The sequence below is a fragment of the Coregonus lavaretus genome, assembly GCF_964263955.1.
Source record: "Coregonus lavaretus genome assembly, contig: HAP1_SCAFFOLD_223, whole genome shotgun sequence".
Classification (NCBI taxonomy): Eukaryota; Metazoa; Chordata; class Actinopteri; order Salmoniformes; family Salmonidae; genus Coregonus; species Coregonus lavaretus.
In genome coordinates, this window is record NW_028163486.1 from 390082 (window position 1) to 397862 (window position 7781).

Genomic DNA, 7781 nt, shown 5'->3' on the forward strand with positions numbered 1-7781 from the left:
TCTACAGATTAATGTGTTTCTACTCCAGTGTTGTATGTACAGATGAATGTGTTTATGTTCCAGTGTTGTATCTACAGATGACTGTGTTTCTACTCGTGTTGTATCTACAGATTAATGTGTTTCTACTCCAGTGTTGTATCTACAGATTAATGTGTTTCTGCTCCAGTGTTGTATCTACATATTAATGTGTTTCTACTCCAGTGTTGTATCTACAGATTACTGTGTTTCTGCTCCAGTGTTGTATCTATATATTAATGTGTTTCTGTTCCAGTGTTGTATCTACATATTAATGTGTTTCTACTCCAGTGTTGTATCTACAGATTACTGTGTTTCTGCTCCAGTGTTGTATCTGCATATTAATGTGTTTCTGTTCCAGTGTTGTATCTACAGATTAATGTGTTTCTACTCCAGTGTTGTATCTACAGATTAATATGTTTCTACTCCAGTGTTGTGTCTACAGATTAGTGTGTTTCTACTCCAGTGTTGAATCTACAGATTACTGTGTTTCTGCTCCAGTGTTGTATCTACAGATTAATGTTTTTCTGTTCCAGTGTTGTATCTACAGATTAATGTGTTTCTACTCCAGTGTTGTATCTACAGATTAGTGTGTTTCTACTCCAGTGTTGTATCTACAGATTAATGTTTTTCTGCTCCAGTGTTGTATCTACATATAATGTGTTTCTGTTCCAGTGTTGTATCTACAGATTGTGTTTCTACTCCAGTGTTGTATCTACAGATTAATGTGTTTAAATTCCAGTGTTGTATCTACAGATTAATGTGTTTCTACTCCAGTGTTGTATCTACAGATTAATGTGTTTCTACTCCAGTGTTGTATCTACAGATTAATGTGTTTCTACTCCAGTGTTGTATCTACAGATTCATGTGTTTCTACTCCAGTGTTGAATCTACAGATTACTGTGTTTCTGCTCCAGTGTTGTATCTACATATTAATGTGTTTCTGTACCAGTGTTGTATCTACAGATTAATGTGTTTCTGTTCCAGTGTTGTATCTACAGATTACTGTGTTTCTGTACCAGTGTTGTATCTACAGATTAATGTGTTTCTGTTCCAGTGTTGTATCTACAGATTAATGTGTTTCTGTTCCAGTGTTGTATCTACAGATTACTGTGTTTCTGCTCCAGTGTTGTATCTACATATTAATGTGTTTCTGTTCCAGTGTTGTATCTACATATTAATGTGTTTCTACTCCAGTGTTGTATCTACAGATTACTGTGTTTCTGCTCCAGTGTTGTATCTACATATTAATGTGTTTCTACTCCAGTGTTGTATCTACAGATTAATGTGTTTCTACTCCAGTGTTGTATCTACATATTAATGTGTTTCTGCTCCAGTGTTGTATCTACATATTAATGTGTTTCTACTCCAGTGTTGTATCTACAGATTAATGTGTTTCTACTCCAGTGTTGTATCTACAGATTAATGTTTTTCTGCTCCAGTGTTGTATCTACATATAATGTGTTTCTGTTCCAGTGTTGTATCTACAGATTGTGTTTCTACTCCAGTGTTGTATCTACAGATTAATGTGTTTAAATTCCAGTGTTGTATCTACAGATTAATGTGTTTCTACTCCAGTGTTGTATCTACAGATTAATGTGTTTCTACTCCAGTGTTGTATCTACAGATTAATGTGTTTCTACTCCAGTGTTGTATCTACAGATTCATGTGTTTCTACTCCAGTGTTGAATCTACAGATTACTGTGTTTCTGCTCCAGTGTTGTATCTACAGATTAATGTTTTTCTGTTCCAGTGTTGTATCTACAGATTAATGTGTTTCTACTCCAGTGTTGTATCTACAGATTAGTGTGTTTCTACTCCAGTGTTGTATCTACAGATTAATGTTTTTCTGCTCCAGTGTTGTATCTACATATAATGTGTTTCTGTTCCAGTGTTGTATCTACAGATTGTGTTTCTACTCCAGTGTTGTATCTACAGATTAATGTGTTTAAATTCCAGTGTTGTATCTACAGATTAATGTGTTTCTGTTCCAGTGTTGTATCTACAGATTAATGTGTTTCTACTCCAGTGTTGTATCTACAGATTAATGTGTTTATGTTCCAGTGATGTATCTACAGATTAGTGTGTTTCTGTTCGTGTTGTATCTACAGATTAATATGTTTCTGCTCCAGTGTTGTATCTACAGATTACTGTGTTTCTGCTCCAGTGTTGTATCTACAGAGTAATGTGTTTCTGTTCCAGTGTTGTATCTACAGATTAATGTGTTTCTACTCCAGTGATGTATCTACAGATTAATGTGTTTCTACTCCAGTGTTGTATCTACAGATTAATGTGTTTCTGTTCGTGTTGTATCTACAGATTAATGTGTTTCTGTTCTAGTGTTGTATCTACAGATTAATGTGTTTCTGTTCCAGTGTTGTATCTACAGATTAATGTGTTTCTACTCCAGTGTTGTATCTACAGATTAATGTGTTTCTACTTCAGTGTTGTATCTACAGATTACTGTGTTTCTACTCCAGTGTTGTATCTACAGATTACTGTGTTTCTACTCCAGTGTTGTATCTACAGATTAATGTGTTTCTACTCCAGTTCGGTATCTAGAGATTAATGTGTTTCTACTCCAGTGTTGTATCTACAGATTAATGTGTTTCTACTCCAGTGATGTATCTACAGATTAATGTGTTTCTACTCCAGTGTTGTATCTACAGATTAATGTGTTTCTGTTCCAGTGTTGTATCTACAGATTAATGTGTTTCTACTCCAGTGTTGTATCTACAGATTAATGTGTTTCTACTCCAGTGTTGTATCTACAGATTAATGTGTTTCTACTTCAGTATTGTATCTACAGATTACTGTGTTTCTACTCCAGTGTTGTATCTACAGATTAATGTGTTTCTACTCCAGTGTTGTATCTACAGATTAATGTGTTTCTGTTCCAGTGTTGTATCTACAGATTAATATGTTTCTGTTCCAGTGTTGTATCTACAGATTAATGTGTTTCTACTCCAGTGTTGTATCTACAGATTAATGTGTTTATGTTCCAGTGATGTATCTACAGATTAATGTGTTTCTACTGCAGTGTTGTATCTACATATTAATGTGTTTCTGTTCCAGTGTTGTATCTACAGATTAATGTGTTTCTACTCCAGTGTTGTATCTACAGATTAATGTGTTTCTACTCCAGTGTTGTATCTACAGATTAATGTGTTTCTACTCCAGTGTTGTATCTACAGATGAATGTGTTTCTGCTCCAGTGTTGTATCTACAGATTAATGTGTTTCTGTTCCAGTGTTGTATCTACAGATTAATGTGTTTCTACTCCAGTGTTGTATCTACAGATTAATGTGTTTATGTTCCAGTGATGTATCTACAGATTAGTGTGTTTCTGTTCGTGTTGTATCTACAGATTAATATGTTTCTGCTCCAGTGTTGTATCTACAGATTACTGTGTTTCTGCTCCAGTGTTGTATCTACAGATTAATGTGTTTCTGTTCCAGTGTTGTATCTACAGATTAATGTGTTTCTGTTCCAGTGTTGTATCTACAGATTAATGTGTTTCTACTCCAGTGTTGTATCTACAGATGAATGTGTTCATGTTCCAGTGTTGTATCTACAGATGACTGTGTTTCTACTCGTGTTGTATCTACAGATTAATGTGTTTCTACTCCAGTGTTGTATCTACAGATTAATGTGTTTCTGCTCCAGTGTTGTATCTACAGATTAATGTGTTTCTACTCCAGTGTTGTATCTACAGATTAATGTGTTTCTACTCCAGTGTTGTATCTAAATATTAGTGTATTTCTACTACAATGTTGTATCTACAGATTAATGTGTTTCTGTTCCAGTGTTGTATCTACAGATTAATGTGTTTCTGTTCCAGTGTTGTATCTACAGATTAATGTGTTTCTACTCCAGTGTTGTATCTACAGATTAATGTGTTTCTACTCCAGTGTTGTATCTACATATTAATGTGTTTCTACTCCAGTGTTGTATCTACAGATTAATGTGTTTCTACTCCAGTGTTGTATCTACAGATTAATGTGTTTCTGCTCCAGTGTTGTATCTACAGATTAATGTGTTTCTGTTCCAGTGTTGTATCTACAGATGACTGTGTTTCTACTCCAGTGTTGTATCTACAGATTAATGTATTTCTGTTCCAGTGTTGTATCTACAGATTAATGTGTTCATGTTCCAGTGTTGTATCTACAGATTAATGTGTTTCTGTTCCAGTGTTGTATCTACAGATTAATGTGTTTCTACTCCAGTGTTGTATCTACAGATTACTGTGTTTCTGCTGCAGTGTTGTATCTACAGATTAATGTGTTCATGTTCCAGTGTTGTATCTACAGATTAATGTATTTCTACTCCAGTGTTGTATCTACAGATTAATGTGTTTTTGCTCCAGTGTTGTATCTACATATAATGTGTTTCTGTTCCAGTGTTGTATCTACAGATTACTGTGTTTCTGCTCCAGTGTTGTATCTACAGATTGTGTTTCTACTCCAGTGTTGTATCTACTGATTAATGTGTTTCTACTCCAGTGTTGTATCTACAGATGAATGTGTTTCTACTCCAGTGTTGTATCTACAGATTAATGTGTTTCTACTCCAGTGTTGTATCTACAGATTCATGTGTTTCTACTCCAGTGTTGAATCTACAGATTACTGTGTTTCTGCTCCAGTGTTGTATCTACATATTGATGTGTTTCTGTACCAGTGTTGTATCTACAGATTAATGTGTTTCTGTTCCAGTGTTGTATCTACAGATTAATGTGTTTCTGTTCCAGTGTTGTATCTACAGATTACTGTGTTTCTGTACCAGTGTTGTATCTACAGATTAATGTGTTTCTGTTCCAGTGTTGTATCTACAGATTAATGTGTTTCTGTTCCAGTGTTGTATCTACAGATTACTGTGTTTCTGTACCAGTGTTGTATCTACAGATTAATGTGTTTCTGTTCCAGTGTTGTATCTACAGATTAATGTGTTTCTGTTCCAGTGTTGTATCTACAGATTAATGTGTTTCTGTTCCAGTGTTGTATCTACAGATTACTGTGTTTCTGTACCAGTGTTGTATCTACAGATTAATGTGTTTCTGTTCCAGTGTTGTATCTACAGATTAATGTGTTTCTGTTCCAGTGTTGTATCTACAGATTACTGTGTTTCTGTACCAGTGATGTATCTACAGATTAATGTGTTTCTGTTCCAGTGTTGTATCTACAGATTAATGTGTTTCTGATCCAGTGTTGTATCTACATATTAATGTGTTTCTACTCCAGTGTTGTATCTACAGATTACTGTGTTTCTGCTCCAGTGTTGTATCTACAGATTAATGTGTTTCTGTTCCAGTGTTGTATCTACAGATTAATGTGTTTCTACTCCAGTGTTGTATCTACAGATTAATGTGTTTATGTTCCAGTGATGTATCTACAGATTAATGTGTTTCTACTGCAGTGTTGTATCTACATATTAATGTGTTTCTGCTCCAGTGTTGTATCTACATACTAATGTGTTTCTGCTCCAGTGTTGTATCTACAGATTAATATGTTTCTACTCCAGTGTTGTATCTACAGATTACTGTGTTTCTGTTCCAGTGTTGTATCTACAGATTAATGTGTTTCTACTCCAGTGTTGTATCTACAGATTAATGTGTTTCTACTCCAGTTCGGTATCTACAGATTAATGTGTTTCTACTCCAGTGTTGTATCTACAGATTAATGTGTTTCTACTCCAGTGATGTATCTACAGATTAATGTGTTTCTACTCCAGTGTTGTATCTACAGATTAATGTGTTTCTGTTCCAGTGTTGTATCTACAGATTAATGTGTTTCTACTCCAGTTCGGTATCTACAGATTAATGTGTTTCTACTCCAGTGTTGTATCTACAGATTAATGTGTTTCTACTCCAGTGTTGTATCTACAGATTAATGTGTTTCTGTTCCAGTGTTGTATCTACAGATTCATTTGTTTCTGTTCCAGTGTTGTATCTACAGATTAATGTGTTTCTACTCCAGTGTTGTATCTACAGATTAATGTGTTTATGTTCCAGTGATGTATCTACAGATTAATGTGTTTCTACTGCAGTGTTGTATCTACATATTAATGTGTTTCTGTTCCAGTGTTGTATCTACAGACTAATGTGTTTCTGCTCCAGTGTTGTATCTACAGATTAATATGTTTCTACTCCAGTGTTGTATCTACAGATTACTGTGTTTCTGTTCCAGTGTTGTATCTACAGATTAATGTGTTTCTACTCCAGTGTTGTATCTACAGATTAATGTGTTTCTACTCCAGTTCGGTATCTACAGATTAATGTGTTTCTACTCCAGTGTTGTATCTACAGATTAATGTGTTTCTACTCCAGTTCGGTATCTACAGATTAATGTGTTTCTACTCCAGTGTTGTATCTACAGAATAGTGTGTTTCTACTCCAGTGTTGTACCTACAGATTAATGTGTTTCTACTCCAGTGTTGTATCTACAGATTAATGTGTTTCTACTCCAGTGTTGTATCTACAGATTAATGTGTTTCTACTCCAGTGTTGTATCTACAGATGAATGTGTTTCTGCTCCAGTGTTGTATCTACAGATTAATGTGTTTCTGTTCCAGTGTTGTATCTACAGATTAATGTGTTTCTACTCCAGTGTTGTATCTACAGATTAATGTGTTTATGTTCCAGTGATGTATCTACAGATTAGTGTGTTTCTGTTCGTGTTGTATCTACAGATTAATATGTTTCTGCTCCAGTGTTGTATCTACAGATTACTGTGTTTCTGCTCCAGTGTTGTATCTACAGATTAATGTGTTTCTGTTCCAGTGTTGTATCTACAGATTAATGTGTTTCTGTTCCAGTGTTGTATCTACAGATTAATGTGTTTCTACTCCAGTGTTGTATCTACAGATGAATGTGTTTATGTTCCAGTGTTGTATCTACAGATGACTGTGTTTCTACTCGTGTTGTATCTACAGATTAATGTGTTTCTACTCCAGTGTTGTATCTACAGATTAATGTGTTTCTGCTCCAGTGTTGTATCTACAGATTAATGTGTTTCTACTCCAGTGTTGTATCTACAGATTAATGTGTTTATGTTCCAGTGATGTATCTACAGATTAGTGTGTTTCTGTTCGTGTTGTATCTACAGATTAATATGTTTCTGCTCCAGTGTTGTATCTACAGATTACTGTGTTTCTGCTCCAGTGTTGTATCTACAGATTAATGTGTTTCTGTTCCAGTGTTGTATCTACAGATTAATGTGTTTCTGTTCCAGTGTTGTATCTACAGATTAATGTGTTTCTACTCCAGTGTTGTATCTACAGATGAATGTGTTCATGTTCCAGTGTTGTATCTACAGATGACTGTGTTTCTACTCGTGTTGTATCTACAGATTAATGTGTTTCTACTCCAGTGTTGTATCTACAGATTAATGTGTTTCTGCTCCAGTGTTGTATCTACAGATTAATGTGTTTCTACTCCAGTGTTGTATCTACAGATTAATGTGTTTCTACTCCAGTGTTGTATCTAAATATTAGTGTATTTCTACTACAATGTTGTATCTACAGATTAATGTGTTTCTGTTCCAGTGTTGTATCTACAGATTAATGTGTTTCTGTTCCAGTGTTGTATCTACAGATTAATGTGTTTCTACTCCAGTGTTGTATCTACAGATTAATGTGTTTCTACTCCAGTGTTGTATCTACATATTAATGTGTTTCTACTCCAGTGTTGTATCTACAGATTAATGTGTTTCTACTCCAGTGTTGTATCTACAGATTAATGTGTTTCTGCTCCAGTGTTGTATCTACAGATT